This window comes from Benincasa hispida, chromosome 3, assembly GCF_009727055.1.
Source record: "Benincasa hispida cultivar B227 chromosome 3, ASM972705v1, whole genome shotgun sequence".
NCBI classification, from domain to species: domain Eukaryota; kingdom Viridiplantae; phylum Streptophyta; class Magnoliopsida; order Cucurbitales; family Cucurbitaceae; genus Benincasa; species Benincasa hispida.
Window position 1 is genome coordinate 46,208,263 of NC_052351.1, and position 19,288 is coordinate 46,227,550.

Consider the following 19,288-nt stretch of genomic DNA (forward strand, 5'->3'; position numbering starts at 1 on the left):
CCAAAACACTTAGGATTGAGGTTATGTCACCTATGGTCATTTAGGTGAGATGTAAGTCTCTAGTATCAACGACATTATATACAGAGTCTAGTCATCTCATAGTCCGGTCTTATACAAACTCTTTGTATAGGACACCCTCGCTTGCACGTCTCTACATGAATGGTCAGGATCTACCATCTGTAGTAGTTTACAACATTTGCAAACCTTTACAAAGTGGACCGTATCGTAATATCACCAGGATCAGTTATCCCACCTTAATCTTTATACTACAGACCTATTTAGGTTATCACTTAAGGCATGATCTACTTGTATATCATATATACATGCTTAAGTTTACATAAGATAACCATGAAGATTTGTTTATTGGATATGAGTAAATGCCAGAATGAAATAACAGTTATTTTATTCATTAAACAATGTGTATCATTACAAACAACGAGACTCCGGAAGAATTAGGACACCAATCCCAACAAAGCCGTCTCTTTTTTTGGGAATAATGTTTATTTTCAAGAATGGGATGGAGATTAGTTATCGTTCAATGGAAAGTAACCTATATGTACTAAGGCCGTTAGTCATAAAAGCCTTTTTTAACACTAAAATGTTCAGTATGGCAACAACAGCTAAAAGACCAACGATTTATCCTAAGAAAAATGCCCATCATTAGTATCTAAGGTTAGGTCACATCAACCTCAATAGGATTGAAAAGTTGGTTAAAAGTGGAATTCTAAAGAGTTTAGAAGATAACTCCTCGCCGGTGTATGGATCATGCCTCGAAGGCAAGATGACCATACGACCTTTTACTGGAAAAGGTTACAGAGCCAAGGAAGCTTTAGAGCTTGTACATACAGACCTCTGTGGTCTGATGAATGTTATAGCTCGAGGTGGGTATGAATATTTCATCTCTTTCATAGATGATTATTCAAGGTTCGGATATCTCTACCTAATGCAACGTAAGTCTGAAGCCATTGACAAGTTCAAGGAGTATAAGGCTGAAGTTGAAAACTTGTTAGGGAAGAAGATAAAAACACTACGATCTGATCGTGGTGGAAAGTATATGGACCTCCAATTCCAAAACTATATGATAGAACATAGGATTGCGTCCTAACTCTCGGCCCCTAGTACACCTCAACAGAATGGTGTATCAGAAAGGAGAAATAGAACCTTGTTGGACATGGTTCGGTCTATGATGAGTTATGTTGATCTTCCAGACTCGATTTGGGGATTTTTCGTGGAGACTGCATGCTATATCCTGAACAACGTTCCCTCAAAAAGTGTTTCTGAAACACTTTTTGAGTTGTGGAGAGGCTGTAAAGGTAGTTTACGCCACCTCAGAATTTGGGGCTGTCTGAAAAATGTGCTAGTGACTAACCTAAAGAAGTTGGAACCGCATTCGAAGGTTTACCTCTTTGTAGGCTACCCCAAGGTAACGAGAGGTGGATACTTCTATGATCCGAGTGAGAAAAAAGTGTTTGTTTCTACAAATGCTATCTTCTTGGAAGAGACCACATCCGGGATCATAAGCCATGGAGTAAGCTCGTTTTGCAGGATATTTCTAGTGAGACTGAGACTGCTGAGGGTTCAACAAGAGTTGTTGAATAGGCCGACAGATTAACAAGAGTTGTTGAGGTCGGAATGTCTAGTCAACCAGCTCAAGAGTTGAGACTGCCTCGACGTAGTGGGAGGGTTATGAACCCACCGGATCGCTACATGGGTTTGACTGAAGCCCAAAATGTCATTGTGAATGATGGGATCGAGGATTCGTTGTCTTTTAAGAAAGTAATGGAAGATGTTGTCAAAGATGAATGGGTTAAGGCATGAACTAGTAAATGGAGTCTATGTACTTCAATAACGTCTTGGAGTTTGTTGATCCACCTGATAGGGTAAGACCTATAGGGTGTAAATGGATCTTTAAGCAAAAGAGAGGTGTAGATGGAAAGGTACAAACCTTTAAGGCTAGACTCGTGGCAAAGGGTTATACCCAGGTTGAGGGAGTTGACTATCTGGAAACTTTCTCACCTGTTGTCATAACTCAAGTCTATCAGGATTCTCCTGTCTATAGCCACATTTTATGATTATGAAATATGGAAAATGGATGTCAAGACTGCATTTCTTAATGGTAATCTTGAGAAGACCATCTATATGACTCAACCAGAGGAGTTCACAGTTCCAAATCAAGAGTAAAGAGTTTGCAAGCTTAATATGTCCATTTATGGGTTGAAACAAGCATCTAGATCTTGGAACATCAGATTTAACACTGCGGTCAAGTCGTTTGGCTTTGATCAGAACATTGATGAGCCTTGTGTTTGCAAGAAGATCTTCAACAGTTCAGTAGCTTTCCTGGTACTGTATGTAGATGATATTCTATTCATTGGAAATGATGTAGGGTATCTGACTGACATTAAGAAATGACTAGCTGCCCAGATCCAAATGAAAGATTTGGGTGAGGCACAATATGTTCTAGGGATCCAGATCATTTAGGATCGTAAGAACAAACGATTAGCCCTGTCTCAGGCATCATACATTGATCAAATGTTGATCAGGTACAGGATGCAGGATTCCAAGAGGGGTTTGTTACCCTTCAGGCATGAAATCGTTTTGTCTAAGGATCAATGTCCTAAGACACCCTAGGAGGTTGAGGAGATGAGACGGATTCCCTATGCTTCAGTTGTAGGAAGCTTAATGTATGCAATGTTGTGTACCAGACCCGACATTTACTATGCAGTAGGGATTGTTAGTCGGTATCAGTCCAATCCAGGATTTGATCACTGGACGACGGTCAAGACGATCTTCAAGTATCTTCGAAGAATAAGGGACTACATGCTCGTGTATGGAGATAAGGATCTGATTCTTACAGGATACACAGACTTTGACTTTCAGACCGATAGAGATTCTCACAAATCAACATTGGGGTCAGTTTTCACTCTGAATGGAAGGGTTTATTGTGGCGAAGCATCAAGCAAGGATGCATCACAGACTCCACTATGGAAGCCGAATACGTGGCCGCTTGTGAAGAAACTAAGGAATCTGTTTGGATGAGGAAATTCCTATCAGATTTGGATGTTGTTCCAAAAATGGATTTGCTTATCACTCTTTATTGTGATAACAACGGGATTGTGGCAAATTCGAAGGAGCCTCGGAGTCATCGTCGGGATAAGCATATACAACGAAAATATCACTTGATCAGGGAGATTGTGCATCACTGTGATGTGATAGTCACGAAGATCGCATCGGAGCACAACGTTGCTGATCCCTTTACAAAGGCTCTCACGGCTAAAGTGTTCGAGGCCACTTGGAGAGTCTGGGTCTACTAGACATACGACATCTTGTCTAGGGCAAGTGGGAGATGATACTGGGGTATGCCCTAGTTTATTGTATATTGTACATTAGTCTCCCGAGTCATTAGGACAAGTGGGAGATTGTTGGGATTGGTGTCCTAATTTTCCTGGAGTCTCGTTGTTTGTAATGATACGCATTGTTTGATGAATAAAATAATTGTTATTTCATTCTGGCATTTACTCATATCCAATAAACAAATCTCCATGGTTATCTTATGTAAATTTAAGCATGTATATATGATATACAAGTAGATTATGCCTTAAATGATAACCTAAATAGGTCTATAGTATAAGGATTAAGGTGGAATATCTGATTCTGGTGACACTACGGATACGACCCGCTTTGTAGAGATTTGTAAGTGTTGTAAACTACTACAGATGGTAGATCTTGACCATTCATGTGGAGATGTGCAAGCAGGGGTGTCCTATACAAAGAGTTTGTATAAGACTGGACCACGAGATGACTAGACTCTATATATAACGCCGTTGATACTAAAGACTTACATCTCACCTAAACGACCATAGGTGACACGACTTCAATCCTGAGTTTGGGAACTTCTGCCTTTGAGGGCGATCCTTTGATTAGTATGGGAGAGAGTGGCCAAATTGCCAACTCAACATGCCTACCTTTTTGGGGACTTGTCTGATATGGGAGCTGGGAAGTCAACCCACAAGATGGAATTCAATCCTTTCCCGAAGCAGGGATAAGTATAGAGATTGCTCTTTTAAGGGCTGATTCCGGGGCTTGAACATAGTGGTCATAACTTCCCTTTGGAAGAGAAGACTCAGTCATAGTAGGACTATGACTTATATTCATTAGATGGATCAGTGGTACTTAAGGATTTAGATGTAACTACAGGGGCATAACGGTTATTGGCCGAGCTGTACTTACGAGCGATCTGTGGAGGGTTGTCGCACTACTGATTGGTTAAGATGGACACATAATATATTTGTGGTGAAAAGAGTTCAGCTGTCGCTCTTTAATGGAGTGCCTGACAGTTAACAGATGGTGGATCCCGTGACTAAAGAGTTTAGTCAGTTATTCACGTACTGTTGGAGCTTCGAGCTATAGATCCATAAGGTCCCCTTGGTAGCTCAATGGATTCAGTTGAGGATCAATTCTTGGTGTTAATTTGAAATGTTCAAATTGACAAGAGGTATTTCAATTATATATGATATAATCGGTATGATGTATGAGATACATCTAATGGAGGATTAATGTAAATGAGATTTAACATTAAGTACCATGGAATAGAAAAAGAGTTATGGTTTGTATGTTTCATGAGATGAAATATTAAAACTATAGGTTATAAATATAGTATGATAAGTTGGTTATCATTTATATTTATAATAATATTNTATGTTTCATGAGATGAAATATTAAAACTATAGGTTATAAATATAGTATGATAAGTTGGTTATCATTTATATTTATAATAATATTAATTATTGGATAATTAACTCTTTTTCTCTAATAACAAATTGAGTGGGAGGTTATTGGTGGTTTCATGGTAATCGTGAGATAAAAAGGAAAATTGTTTTCCTAATTTTAGTATGTTTTTGAAAATTTTTTTTTTGAGATTTTTTCTCACTCAGAATCTCACAGAAGTTGTCAAGTAAATAGGATTTACTAAGCGACAATTTGGAGCAAGCTAAACGATCGTGTAGTGTTTATAGGCAACAGATACACAGCTAAGCGATGAGCTAAAAGATTGCTTAGCTTTTGCTAGACGATCGCTTAGCTTTTGCTACATGATTGGGCATCAGCCTATACAATAGGTTCAGTCATCTCCCACTTGCTCAATCGTTTACACGATTGTTGTTTCTTTCATCTTCTGCCTCAAACCAAGTCCACACAGAGTCCACCCTCTAGATTCTCACACCGAGAATACCAAGGTAGTCTTCTTGGTGGTGTTATACTCAACTCGACACCGTCGAGGTTTTATGGAGGCCGTTCATGCTGTTGGGGTATTCTTGACCGAAGCGATCATTGAGTTCGAATGCACGGTGTTCGTGTTGTGTAGCGGTCACATTGTACGAGCGTTCGAGGTTGTTGTGTTGTTGTGTTCGAGCGTTCGTGATCAAGGAGAGTGGAGATGAGTCTACAAATGTGTGTAACGTTTCTCCTTGATCATTTATTGTATCATGCTGTAATTTCTGTAATTAATGCATAACCATATGTTTTTGTTTATAACTGTAATTGTAAAGTTCATATATGATTGGTATTTGGAATGATCTTTCTGCTGCTCATGGAAATCCTCATGCACGATTTCCTTCAGGTATACCCTTGTTCAATGAGACAATAAACCAAGATTATGTTCCTCTTAATATGAGGAATTACAAAAACATCATCCTGTAACAGATAACGTTTCTTGTCAATAAATAACTTCAACCTGCATACAGTAACAACTGAAACAACCTCACCAGTACCGACTCTTAGATTCATCTCTCCCTGTGACAACGTTTGCCAGGAACTGAATCCTTGGTAAGAGAAATTGACATGATTGGTAGCACCCGAATCTAAGATCCAGGCAGAATCATCATTCTCTACCAAACACGTCTCCAAGACCAATAAATTAGATTTACTGTCTTTCCTCTTCTTTTGGAGAGTAGTGGGATCAGTGTCAGAACAACAGACACTACTAGTTTCATCATCCATCCCTCACTATAGATATATTTCAATCCACTTGATTAACCATAATTAGTAAGTTAACATTTTACAGGTTGTTCGTAATAACGACTAGGTTAAAAGCTTTTTTACTGTCACACCCCACTCAGACTACCCGCTGAGCCTAGGAAAGGATATGACTGTAGCAGTTATCAACCCTTTTGTTGACACTTACTGCCTAAAAACTCTTGCGGAAATAACTTTGATACCAATGAACAATTTCAACAGTCAACTGATTAAGTCAAGGAGGCAATCAATAGCTGATTAAGTAGGCCCATTTTATTACAACAATGTAACGTTTATACAACTCCAAGACTTAACAACAAAGTCTATAACAACAACTGTAAAACCCTACGGAAGTATAACTGTGGCTTGGGGTAGACCTTAATCTTAGCAATACCTTGGAACTCCTCACCTTCCCTACCTGGGGGGGGGGTTTAATTAAACATAAACATGGAAAACATGAGCTATAAAGCTTAGTGAGTGCTGCCTTTAGATAAACAAATAACTTTGACTACAGAAATATACTTTTTGGAAATCAATGCATAGTCAACAAGAACATTACCACAAGTTCACAATTATTTCTCCAACCAGACTGCTAGATTTTCCCCAGCTCAACTGCTGGTTAAAACAAACAACCCCAGCTTGACCGCTAGTCATCACCTAAAGTAAACATCCTCAGCTTTATCACTGGTTATTCCTGGCATGATCCTACATTAAAATAATATAACAACAATTCCTATGGAAACTTTCCCTGTATTATCCCGCCAATATGCACATCGACTATTTTTCCGCTAGCTATGCTTAGGTAGCTTGACTATATTTCCCACCGGTCGTCACCAACTATCATTTTTCGCCGATCGAAGTTGACTATATTTTCCCGCAAAGTACCTTTTCAAACATGCTAACTATACATCCTGGGTACAATTTCAGTTTCCAACACAACATACAAGCAATATCTTAACAAACATAATAACAAGACAAACATATATCTCTGATCATGCCATTTTAACATTATCCCCTATATATATTTACCTATATATAGAAATTACATAAAAAATACAACAACATAATAATCACTCACCTTGGTTGGTTAGGAACTTTCCTTTCCGAAGTTCTTTAGGTTTTCTTGGTTCCCCTTTGAACCCTAAATTTCAGATTCAATTATCAGCTTATATTACTCATAGTTCCAGAACTTATTTTAAGATACTTCCTTCTAAAAAAATGTTCTAAAATGTCTCAGAAATCTTACCTCATAAATCTTCGTGGTTTGGCCGGAATCTTCAAAATATCAAGACTGGCCCAAGCTTATCCGACAGCGCGACCCTTCTGTCCTGTCCTCGTTCTCCAGCCCGATTCCTTGGAGCTTCTTCTTTGGCATCCCTACCCTGAAAACTAGACTCACGTATATTTCAGATGGCTTTGAAATCACTTTAAACGCACGAGTATTCTGGGAGAACTTCTCGTCTCAAGTTGATGCTTCTTTCTGTTCTTTCTGTCCGACAGCATCTCCCCTCTTAGAACCTCTTGACCAATGTATGGTCTTGCTACCAACGCATAGTCTCCTCCCAATACACTATTCTTTATGTATTTTGAAGAGAATTGAATTCTCATATGAAGTCCTTGGCCCTATTTATAGGCATCTAAGATTTCTCTAAGGCCGACACCTCCTACTTGGTCGTATGTCCAAGTGTCTCTTCCTCACACTATTACCGCAATCTTGTATCAGCGCAACCCAAGGTGTCTTGCTCCTCTTTTACCAACGCATAGCCCTCAACTTTGCATGTCTTCTTATCCATCCACTTCATTTGCTTAAGGCTTAATATTTCTTCCCAATAAGCCACATGTCCGGATGACGTCCTTGAATGCATCCATCCTCCATATCGTTCATCCTTTATATGCGTTCATCCAACCACCTATGCGTTAACCACAAATGCACCCATCCAATGGCCGCAATCTACTTATGTCCGGAAACCATCCATCGGTGCATGTGTCCATTCAATCTTTCCTTGTGCATCTAATTGTCGCAACTTGGTCACTTATGCTAGATGCTCGCAAGCTCCTCTTTGGCCGCATATCCTTCTCCTTCGCATAGCTTACCTTTGCTCTATGTGCTCAACTAGGATATTGACCAACACTCCTTCAACGTATACTACTAGTTTGTCCTATGCGCCCACATACCCTTTGATGTCCAACGCATAGCACATCACCAACGTATAGTGTAGCACTGCCGTATCCATCACGTCCATCTCATCCATCGCTGATTACCATCGCATAGCACTACCGCTTCCATCGCGTCCATCGCATCCATCGCGACATACCATCGCATAGCATTGCCGCGTCCAACGCCGCATGCCTCCCTCACCGCATGCTTCGTACCGCATCACCGCATGCCCTTGCACTGCATCAGCGCATACAACTAACGCATTCCTTCGGCCGCATGCCTCCAACACATTCCTCCGACTGCATACGCGCATACCATCGGTCGCATACCATAGGCTGCATCACCACATGCCCTCGCATCACCATATGCCTTTGCATCACCGCATACCCTTGCATCACCGCGTACCTTTGCACCGCATGCCTTTGGCTGCACAATGCATAGCACCGTTCCATGTCATCAACACATAGCACCGTCGCATGTCATCAATGCATAACATCGACACATAGTATCACCGTGTGATACCAACGCATAAATCTACCGTATACCATCAACGCATACCCCCATCACTGCATGCCATCCATCGTCGCATGCAATCAACACAACCCTTCGGCCGCATACTGTCGCGTCCAACGCATCCATCGCACCAGCCTCTATCACCGCATGCCTCTATCCATCGCATCCAATGTATCCAACATCCAACACCCTTGGATACGCAACTTGAGGTTGCCGCATGCGTTGTTCTAACCTCTCAAAACATTTGGCTGCCGCATGCATTGTTCTTGGCTATACTTCAGCCTCTCTCCATGCCAAGTAACCTCTCAATACTTCATGGCCAACACATGGCACCATATCAACGCATAGTCCAAAACTTAGTCATTTTTCTCCTTGGCTTCCAATGCATGGTTACTCTTGGCAATGCCTCTTGCCAATACTTCCGCCAATCATGCGTTCAACCTTACAAATGTATGGTTGCCTTTTCAACTTATGCGTTAATGTCTCCTAACTCTTAACACATGGGTTCTTTTGAGTTTACACTTAGCCAAATTTTATCAATTAAAGCTTAACTCAAAATTACTCAAGGAAAATCTATTCAACACTCAGAAATTTCCTTCACTTCAATATAGGATTTAAATTTCACTTAGTTAATTCTTTTTAACATTTGCTTAAGTAGGAAAAATGGAAATCTGGGTTTCACATTTACCCCCGAGATTACATCTTGTTCCTTAAGTCACACTGATTCTCTAATGAACAAGGTTTGTGATCCAATCATCAAACCGAGTCCCTCTCAGGCCAATGAGAGGGTGGAGCCTCTTGTTCAAGACCTGGAGTCAGCACTTGAGGGAACAACCTCTCTACTATCCCTAAAAGCAGGTAGGAGTGAATTCCGTCTTGCACCCTATGTCCCCACCTATCTACCCGATCTTACCCCTAAAATGGGAGGCTTATTGAGCCGGTGTTGTTGAGCCAACCCTCACCCATGAAAATCTAAGAATAATCCCGAATAAACAGGAATTCATAGTTAGCTCAAGATTAAGGTCAAGTTACTTAGGTCATCGTTTTGAAATAGTCAATCTTAAATAGTAAACAACATTATAAAGTAAGAGTGACTTATTTTTTGGTTCGATTTTATACAAACTCTTTGCACAGGATACCCCTACTTGCATATATCCACATGAACGAATCATGATCAAATCGTTTGTAGCACTTTACAACAATTGTAACATCTACAAAGTGGATCGCATCCGATAGTGTCCCCAGAATAAGGTAGCCAACCTTATCCGTATAATATAGACCGTTTTGGCTATCTACTCGAACTTACGTCTCCACATAAAGTCCAAGTACTCATGTTATAGCCATGGATCTTAGTTTATTGGATTTAGGTTCTTTAAAAAACGAAATGAGCAATTCATACATTCAATAACAACTTTATTGAATTAAAACTTCAATAGCATCTATAGTGATTAACATAATAAGTTTATTGTTTACAAACCACAAGTTTTAGGACATAAAATCCAACAGTAGACACATTTTTCGGTAGGTATGCTTAAATACCAATAGGGAGTAGTCTTTGAAGAAAAACATGGCAGTCGTGTGTTTTTAGCTCTGGTATTTTTCCATCTTTATCATTCACACATCGTGATATATTAGACACAAATCCATCATAAATTTTCATCGATTTCATATACTTACAAAACGAAATCCGTTCATTATTAGTTAATGTGTACACTGCATGTGGCTTTATAAATCTGTTATCGACTTGTATCAAGTGTAAGTTCTTTATAAATCTCTTATCTTCAAATCTTGTAGGTCTAACCCAGCGTTTGTTGTATCGTTCGTTTTTCCTTCAATACTTAACAATGTACCTACCAAGTTGTCGCATATATTTTTTTCAATATGCATTACATCCAATTTATTTCGTAACAATAGTCTTGACCAATATGGAAATTAGAAAAAAAAAATACTTTTCTTGGTCAAGTTTAGAATTCGTTTTATTTTCTTATCTTGCTTCTATGGATGTTTGCTAGCACAAGAAAGTTCAACATATTCATTTGATGTGATATCTCTTCTCCATTCATTATGACTGGAGGAGGTCTACGTTCAACTTTTTCATTATGTTGCCTCCTTCAGCATCAAGTATGATTCTCTAGAAAATAATGTCGATGTCCCATGAATGATATTTTATCTCTTATCCCGAAGGAAGAATTATCTTCTTTGCATATGGAACATGTTTAGTAACTTTTTGTACTCCACCAAGATAATGCACTGTATGTAGGAAAGTCATTAATAGTCCACAATAAGGTTACATATAGTTGAAAAAACTCACCAGTAATATAATCATAAGTTCGCACACCAATAGTCTATAATTCTTTCAAATCTTCAATTAATTGCTGCAAATAAACATAAATTTTATTTCCAAGAGATTTTGGACCAAGTATGAGCAAAGACATGAAGAAGTTTATTTCCTTCATGCATTTCAAAGGTGGCAAATTATAAGGGATTATCACTATAGATCACATACTATATGAAGTACTCATATTTTCAAACGGGTTGAACACATCTGAAGCTAATCCCAAACGAACATTTTGGAGATCTAAAGCAAAATGAGGAAATTCATGATCAAAATTTTTTCACCCCTCTACATCAGCTGGATGTCGTAACACATCCTTTGTTTCAACTCACTTATCTTTATGTCATCTCATGTCAAAAGTGCCTTTTTTATGCAAATAATTACTTTAATCTCGGTATCAATGGAAAATGACGTACTACCTTATGTGGTATTTTTTTACCCTTGTCATCATTAACTTTGTACAGAGACTCACCACAAACGGGACATTGTTGCAAATCTACAAATTCTTTCCAGTACAATACATGACCGTATTTGCATGCATGAATAGAGTTATAACCTAGGCCTAAGTCACGCAATTTTCACTTAGCTTTATAAAAGGTAGTAGGTAGAGCAATGTTGACTGGAAACACTGCTTTTAACAATTCTAACAACATGTCAATCGATTTGTTACTCCAGCTGTTGAGAATTTTGATATGCATCAACTTCACTAAAAAGTTCAAAGACGAAAATTGTGAACAACCAGGGTATAGTTCATTACGTGTTGGTTCATTTCGTGCTTTGGTCATTAAATCCTCGAATAAATTCATGGTATCTCTTTCTTGACCATTAGGGGACATTTCATTGTCAATCCCTTCTTCATTTGCATATTCGTTTTAATTGGAACTTGTATATTGTTTATAAGATTCAAAATTTCATTTTCTTCAACAACATTACCCTCTATACTATTTGCTTCAACATTGTGTATTGAATGAGTTGTATGACTTTCAAAACCTCTAGATAAGTTAACTGGCTCTCCATGATATACCCATTCACAGTATGAGGGAGATATTCCACATGCTAATAGATGTCGTTCCATAACATCTAATTTTTCTCACATTGTATTCATACAATTCTTGCATGGACATCTTATTTGTCTGGAATTATTAACATGAAACTTCGTCACATCTAAAAACTGCGATACTCCTTCTCTATATTCCACTGATAACTTATTCCTAAGTTTGATCAATTCTTTATTCATCCTTAAAAATAAACCCTTTTTGACCAACTTGTAATCCAAAACAAATTATAATTTGTATTATTTAGATAATGAATAGTACAAAGATCAAATTGAAACAGTTTAATAGATGGTGGTTCATGAATAAAGAGAATGGGAATAAAATCTCATCATCATATTTTCATTCAAGGTAAAATATAGTCAATCCTTACTTTCTTTGAGGAAAGCCATGTCTTATAAAAAAAATAATAAATAAATAAATAAAAAGTTACATTCCTTAGGTTTTAACAATTCTTCCTACCTACATATATATCAATTTAAATTGAAAATGTAATTTTCATTAATGGCTAATAAATTTCAAAAAGCAAACTAAACAAAACTCATTAATTAACATCGAAACAAATCTCAATAGAAGTCATAAACATCTTATCAAAAAAGCTATAGGACAATAACATAACAAAAGAAATTGGAGGAGGGTCAAAAGCACAACCATCTTCTAGAAACATCATAACACTTCCAAATTTTTAATTTCAAGAGATAGAGATATAGAGAACACGTTATAGAAAATATAAAGATCATTCAAAAGCCTTTGTATATATGCCTCTTTGGTAAATCAAAATATTTCAATGAACGATAAATTACTACATTACCCTCAAAATACTTTTTTTTTTGTGTGTGCTATGGATCATGAGTCCAAAGTCATTCACAACTATAAGGTTGAGGTAATATTACAACTTTATAAGAAAAACCCCCAACCAAACAAGTATGACCCATCCCATTTATTATTTCCTTTCATTACCCTTTCATCCTACAAACCTATCCACCAGATTCGATGCCGAAAGAAGATTAATGCTAAATTAGTTTACAAAACTCTTCATGTAGAAATCAATCTATTTATTTGTTTACATACTTTTTGTTCTTGCAAAGGAATCAATTCATTTATTACCAAAGTTTTAACATTTATGTCCATATAATCAATGAATTATCAAAAGTTAATTGAAAAGAATTTCCTAATTATGTGAAATTTATGGTACTAAACATCTATTATGATAGATATGAAACATAACACTAAAGATATAAAATGTAATATATGCAACAAACAACTCTAAGAGGAAAAGTTTAACTCATCAAAAGTAGTTCCCAATGGACGACGACCAACTACCTTGAAGATTGAAGGACGAACAGATGACGAACGACGAACGACGAACGACAGACAATGGACGAACGGTGACGGATGACAGACAAATGACTGGTTCGATTTGGCAGATGGACGATGCGGATGAATGGTTGGTTCGATGGACGAACGGACGATTGAAGGACGAACGACGATGGACGATGGAAGAATGGACGAACGAAAATCGAAATCAGCTAGTTTGATTTGGGGGTTTCTGTTCTGTGTGCTGGGGTTAGAAGAATGGAAGAAAGTGATAACTTGTAAAAATACAAGTTATTTTTGCTCTTAAGTTGGAACAACTAAGGTTTTTAATGATAAATTCTCCTCATATTTAGAAAAAACGCATGGATTTATTCAAACATTTGCAAACTTATGCAAAAGACGTTTTTATTACTAAATATCGCAGCATTAATGCATTGTATTGCAGGATCTTTACAAAAAGCTAACACATAATCAAGAAGGTGCCACAAGGAAAGCTATAACGCATGGGCCATGCATCGGAGAGAGTTCAACGTAAAGAAGATTCATTGATCCAGGCTGATTGTGTCACATCACCACTTGCAAGTATGGGCACCTGCAGCAGGCGGCGTCTGAAAAGCTCCCGAGAACCAGGCGGCTGACCAGGGCATGGACTTTAATGCTGACTAAGGTATGGACTTTAATGTTGCCCATTCACCAAGTGGACATGACCAACGCCTATAAATAGATGAAGTCCCTCCAGAGTTCGGAGTTAGAAAATTATTCAGTTCAGAAATTATCAAGATCCTTACTCTCTGTAATTAGTGTAGTCATAGTTTAAGTTGTGCTGTGGTACCAAGACGATCAGAAGGGTTGAGAACCACCACCACCACCGGTCAGGGAGCGGAGGAAGCCAAGCTTGAGAAAGACATTTCGTCCTCTTTCTATACAAGTGATTGTACACAACAGAATTGAGCCAAAGAGATATAAGAGATTGTACTATGTTGCTTGACTCAGTTCCTTTCATCTCATTTATCACTTTCGTTTCATTTGATTGAATATTGCTTTTGTAAAGACAATTTGCTTCTTTATAAAATTCATATATTTGATCCATCACAATTTTGCCATTGTTTATTTCTTGTTTATGTTGAATGCATTCATACTTTATGCAAAACCTCATTTCAAACGCTCAAGCCGACTTGATCACTTGGTAAAAGCATCTCTAACTTAGATTATTTGAGAGAATAGCTAAGCTGCATCAAGTAGGACGCCTAGTACAACTAGAGATAGACTTACTGGTGTCTATTGCATTCTGTGTTAGACGCATGCATCCTAGAGATAGGTTTTGCTTGTTATTCACATTGAGAAGTGTTGAATAAAGTCTAAAACATAAACAAAAGATAAGTAAATCATCCCATCTCATCCGCATTACATTCTGGTTTGTGTACATTCATCTTAAACCGACGCATCCACTCACATTAAACTCCATTTTCGCATGATCCATCACTCACCACTCAACTCTTTAGTATCATTTTGTACAGGCACAACACCTAGGGTAAATAACACATTTCTCTTCATATATTTTAGATACAACGCAAGGTTTGCGTTTGTTTAACTGAATCCCTAAGTTTGACCCTGAACTTGCCAGGAACCTAAATTAGATTTATACTTGGGTCTAGTTTAGGAAAACTTGAACGTCATTAGAAGGAGTGTTGTGTGTTCTGTTGCATTTCTCTAACACACCAACGCGTTACAAATACTTAAACGCATCACAGGTATCACTTATACTTAGAACTTATTTTTCCACTTTATTTTATACAATACACTCCTATAGTGAATCATGATAGCAACGAACAAGTTTTTGGCACCGTTGTTGGGGATTCAGAAACAAGACTAACCAGAAATTTCGTTTGTATTTGTTGTAGGTACACTTCGGTCGAAGGAGTATTACAAGCTAATCCTAAGCTTATGAACGTTTATGAGTATGGACAACACGCCTGAATTTAGATACGACCCCGAGATTGAAAGGACCTTTCAGTGTAGGAACCGATCTAATCGTCGTCGAAGGTTGAGGCAGCAATTTCTCAGACAACAGATCATGCAACGAGAAATGGCAGAAGAACAGGCAAATCAGCAACTAGCTCATGCTGCACAGAATCCAATCCTAATGGCGAATAGCAGCACGCGTCCTATGAGAGAGTACATGTCCCTTGTACTGTATGATTTCTCTCCAGGAATCATCTACCTAACGTCAGACGGGACCAAGTTCAAGATGAAATCTGTAATGCTCCAAATGCTCCAGATTGCTGGACAATTTGTGGTTAGTCGTGGTGAAGATCTTCACACCTACATGAAGCATTTCCTGGAAACGTGTAATTCATTTGTGATTCCTGGAATCACCCCAGAGGCGATCAGGCTCTATTTGTTCCCCTATTCTTTGCGTGATGACGCAAAACAATGGGTGAACTCACTAGAGCCTGGTGAAATCACCACCTGGGAGAAGTTGGTGGAAAAATTTATGCAAAAATACTTCCCACCTACCACCAACGCGAGGAGGCATCAAGAGATTATAAACTTTGAACAAGAGAAAGCTGAGACCTTAAGAGCCGCATGGGAGCGTTTTAAGGGACTGGTCAAAAATTGCCCGAACCATGGACTACCACTAACTATCCAAATGGAGACGTTTTATGGAGGATTGAATAGGGCATCGCAGATGGCGGCAGACGCAACAGCGGCTGGTGGACTTTTGGGCAAATTTTACACTGAGGCTAAAGAGATATTAGACCGCATTGCTAAGCACAACATGGAATGGGTGGACGATACGTATGATGGAAGAGCTAACAGGAAGAAGAGATATCAGAACGTTAATTCTATCGATTCCAACGCAATAGCCACACTTTCTGCTCAAGTGGCTAGATGACCAGCCTTTTACAGAACATAATGCTAGGAAACGCATCAAATCAGCAGAAGGTGAATCAGATAGAGGCGTTTGGGTAGCCCATGGTTAGCTGTGTGGGCTGTAGAGATCCTCACTCCTATGCGGATTGCCCACAGAATCCTCAGTCAGTATGTTTCATTAAAAACAACCCATTTTCCAATACATATAATCCTGGATGGAGAAACAATCCAAATTTTTCTTGGACGGGAGAAAATCATCAGGAGCACCACCCAGGGGCAAACCAACAGCAAAGGAGTGTACTACCGCCTGCATTTCAACAAACGCATCAGTCACATCAACAGCCCTTTAATAGAGGAGGACAGGCGTTGAGCTCAAGATCTCCACTTGAGAACCTGTTGAAGAAGTACATGGCCCAGAATGACGCGTTGTTGAAAAGCCAGGCGTCATCTATCAGAAACCGGAAATCCAGGTAGGGCAGATAGCGAGCGAGTTGAAAAGCAAGCAACCTGAAGTTCTACCTAGCAATATTGAAACACCTAGGAACAACAATGGGAAGGAGCAATGTCACGCGGTGACATTGCGAAGTAGAAAATCTCTTAAAGAAAGAATGAATCCAAGAAATAGCAGTCCTTCGAAAGAACGTATCACATGTTCAATGGATCAAGAAGAAAGAACGCCTGAGACTATAAGCCATTTAGAACCCAATACGTCTAATGCGGGAAAGCTTGAAGTGCCGCTGAACGCACCATTCCCTAGACGTCTGATGAAGAAGAATGATGAACAACAATTCAAGCACTTTCTTGAGCTCCTAAGGCAGTTGCATATCAACATTCCACTTATAGAGGCCTTGGAGCAGATGCCAACATATGTCAAATTTTTTAAGGACATTTTGACGAAGAAAAGAAGAGTCAGTGAGAAGAAAGTAATCGCGCTAACGCAGGAGTGCAACGCGTTAATAAGCAACAGTCTACCAAAGAAGTAGAAGGACCCTGGGAGCTTCACAGTTCCTTGCTCGATAGGAGGATTGGATGTGGGTCATGCGTTGTGCGATTTGGGAGCTAGCATTAATCTCATGCCACTCTCAATTTTTAAAAAACTGGGAATTGGCGAAGCACAACCTACTTTTGTTACTCTTCAGCTTGCTGACAGAACAATTAAGTACCCAGAAGGAAAGATTGAAGACGTTCTGGTAAAGGTTTACAACTTCATATTCCCAGCAGACTTTATTATCTTAGACTATGAAGCAGATAGGGAGGTACCAATTATCCTTGGACGCCCCTTCTTAGCTACTGGGAAAGTTTTAATTGACGTGCATAAAGAAGAATTAACTATACGCGTAGATAATCAAGAGGTGAAGTTCAATGTGCTCAACGCATTGAAATTCCCAGATAGTGAAAATTGTCAACTAAACAGTATTGAGTTACCTGAAGAAGAGACCCATGTATGTGAAGTCCTCGCGTTGGAGAACTTGAAAGAATCAGAGCCGCCAAGTCTGAGTAAGTGGCAGACAAAACCAACGCGTCCATCACTTGAGGAACCACCAGAACTCAAGTTAAAACAATTACCTAGTCACCTGAAATACGCATTCCTTGGAACTAACAACACTTTACCTGTGATCATTTCCGCAAATTTTACAGAGCCTAACGAGCAATCTCTCTTGCAGATGCTGAAAAAGCATAAGCGTGCAATAGGCTGGACGCTTGCGGATATCCGTGGCATTAGTCCATCTTATTGCATGCATAAGATTAGGCTGGAAGAAGGGAAGTCGGGGTCAATCGAGCCTCAAAGAAGGCTGAACCCCATAATGAAAAAAGTGGTCAAGAAGGAAATTTTAAAATGGTTGGACGCGGGAGTTATTTATCCTATATCCGATAATAGTTGGGTAAGTCCAATCCAATGCGTTCCCAAGAAAAGGGGAACGACTGTGATAGTCAACAGTAATAATGAACTCATACCTTTGAGGACTGTCACGGGCTGGCGCATCTATATGGATTACAGGAAGCTCAATGCAGCAACTAAGAAAGACCCCTTCCCCCTTCCTTTCATTGATCAAATGCTTGACAGACTTGCGGGCAAAGAATTTTATTGCTTTCTTGAGAGATACTCTGGTTATAACCAGATTTTGATTGATTTAGAAGATCAGGAGAAGACAACATTCACCTGTCCCTTCGAAACATTTGTATTCAGACGCATGCCCTTTGAGCTGTGTAACGCACCGGGGACATTTCAAAGGTGTATGATGACTATCTTCTCCGACTTCTTAGAAAATACCGTTGAAGTCTTCATGGACAATTTCTCAGTATTTGGAGACTCATTCCACTCATGCCTAGATAATTTGAAGGTCGTCCTCGCTCGATGCGAGGAAACAAACCTTGTACTGAATTGGGAAAAATGTCACTTCATGGTGACTAAAGGAATTGTCTTAGGCCACAAAGTATCCAAGGCTGGTCTGGAAGTAGACGAAGCCAAGATAGATGTCATAGCAAAACTTCCACCACCATCGAATGTTAAAGATTTAAGAATTTTTCTAGGGCATGCTGGCTTCTATAAAAGGTTCGTTAGAGGATTCTCTCAAATTGCGCGACCACTGAGCGCATTACTAGAGGCAAACCGGCCCTATGATTTTAATGAAGACTACACTGACGCGTTTGAAACCTTGAAATATGTGTTGACGACAGCCCCGGTATTGATAGCACCAAATTAGATGCAGCGTTTTATTCTCATATGCGACGCGAGTGATGTAGTAGTTGGAACAATGTTATGGCAGAAGAAGGGAAATTTGATACATCCCATCTCTTACACGTCCAAAACTCTGAATGACTCTCAGGAACACTACACCACCACTGAAAAAGAAATGTTGGCTATAGTGTTTGGTATTGAAAAGTTTAGATCTTACCTAGTTGGTGCGTCAGCCACCATATATACCGATCACTCAGCCATAAAATTCTTGATGAGTAAAAAGGACGCGAAGTCAAGATTGATAAGATGGGTGCTACTGCTACAGGAATTCGATATAGATATTCAGGACA

The 19,288-nt window shown here is 39.0% G+C and overlaps 1 non-coding gene across 1 annotated transcript; it reads right to left on the minus strand.

The window, feature by feature from the left end:
- Nucleotides 1-15,915: 15,915 nt before the first annotated feature.
- Nucleotides 15,916-16,018, minus strand: LOC120074864. The gene has a single exon (XR_005481141.1). It is a non-coding gene; the product is annotated as a small nucleolar RNA R71 (small nucleolar RNA).
- Between the last annotated feature and the right edge of the window lie 3,270 nt (nucleotides 16,019-19,288).